We start from the raw sequence: 1,638 nt of genomic DNA, 5'->3' as shown, positions 1-1,638 counted from the left end.
GCAGAGGCTTTAACCCACTGAACCACCCAGGAGCCCCAAATGTAAATTCTTTAATTTGAATTTTCATAGGTTTCCTCCTGACCCTGTTCTCCTAAGCCCATTTCTTCATATGGTTATAAGATTTTCACCTGGATCCTAGCATTGTTAAGATCCCAGCAGTCCAGGAAAAGAAGAGACTCAGCTCCCTCATTGTCTGAATTTCAAGACCCTCCACAGCTAATCCATATCCACCCGGCTCCTCGATTTCACTTTTTCCTGTGTGGATCCACTGAGATGCAGCGAAGCTCCTGATTACAAGATTTAAGAATATTTCTCCCTGCGGAGAGATTTTTAAAGAACGGGGCCAAAGTAAAGGGCGGCGTGCAAACCCCGTGTTATTTCCTTTAAAATATCGCAGAGTAGGGGAAAGAGCGGGATCCCGAAGCCAGAAAACAGATTTGCATTTTAAAAGGACTGCCCTGCTTCCCTCGGGACTGACCTGGAAAGCGCCTTATCTATAACCCTTTTATGGCCCCTAGCTCCCTTTCTGGCGTTGTAGCAGTTTGTAAACTCCTCTAATCTCCCTCCGCGGGTTGCAAATTACCGCCTAGAGGTGGGGAGAGGTTGTGGATGTGACGAGTTTAAAAAGCGACCAGAATCCTACCTTGTTATACACTCCACAAGTCTGTAATAATAATGGCGATGAGTATAAAAGTTCATCTACAATCCTATCCCCTAATAAATCTCACTTGTTTCTGTTTTCCCTTTCGTTTCTTCTTGCATTAAACATTATGCAAAGCACTGTGGCAGTTTGGGTCCATGTGCAGCTTTTACACATCCTAAGTACAAATTTGGATTTTGCTTTTAAATGTTCTTCCTTTTTGCTCATCCTAAATATTTCTGAGGTTGCAAAATATATACAATATGGCGTTAGTGGCTCCCTAATATTTCAACAAGAACATACACTTTAAGGAATTATTTCCGCGTGTGTATCCAGCATTTAGGAGTGAACGCCAACACCATTTGCCTTTGCACTGCAAGGCCTGGAGGTCGGTCAAGGTTAGATTGCTGGATCCACTGAGCAGGGCTGCGGTCCGCGTGTGCCGCAGCAGAAAGCAGCGAGTAAGAAAGAAGCCAGTATGCGGATCCCACCGCTCCTCCAGGCACCTGCAGGCTTGGCGCCTTTTCTGTCCGACCACGCCCCGCCCCGCCCCGCCCCGCCCCGCCCCGCCTGGCCTCGCCTTGCACACTAGCGGAGGGTCCGCGACCTGGTGCGTGCGCACCGCTCGCCCCAGGCAGTCCACAGCCAGGGCACCTCTTGGGTGTACGTGAGACAGGAAGTGACGTAAAGCCGGGGAGGGGTTGGAAGAGGGTGGAGCCAAGCTATAAACAGCCGGTTGCGGGCGAACGTCCCCCAGAAAGCGTCAGCTTCAGCCTGTGGCGGCTGTGGAGGTAGCGGCCGGAGGGGTGTCCGTGTGAGTGTCGCGCCGATGCTAGACCACTGCCGCCCTCCGGGCCTCTCCTCAGCCTGCAGAGCTGGTCCGAGCAGACTCCGCGGCGGCCCCCTGGGGTGCTGTCCAGCAGTGTCCGGGAGACGCAGGGGGCGCGGGGAGGCTGCGGCGGCTTCTGAGGGGGGCGAGGGGGATGGAGCGGGGTGCG

Source organism: Enhydra lutris, unplaced genomic scaffold, assembly GCF_002288905.1.
Source record: "Enhydra lutris kenyoni isolate GAN:26980312 unplaced genomic scaffold, ASM228890v2 scaffoldscaffold39, whole genome shotgun sequence".
Classification (NCBI taxonomy): Eukaryota; Metazoa; Chordata; class Mammalia; order Carnivora; family Mustelidae; genus Enhydra; species Enhydra lutris.
Note: the sequence above shows the minus strand (reverse complement) of the source record.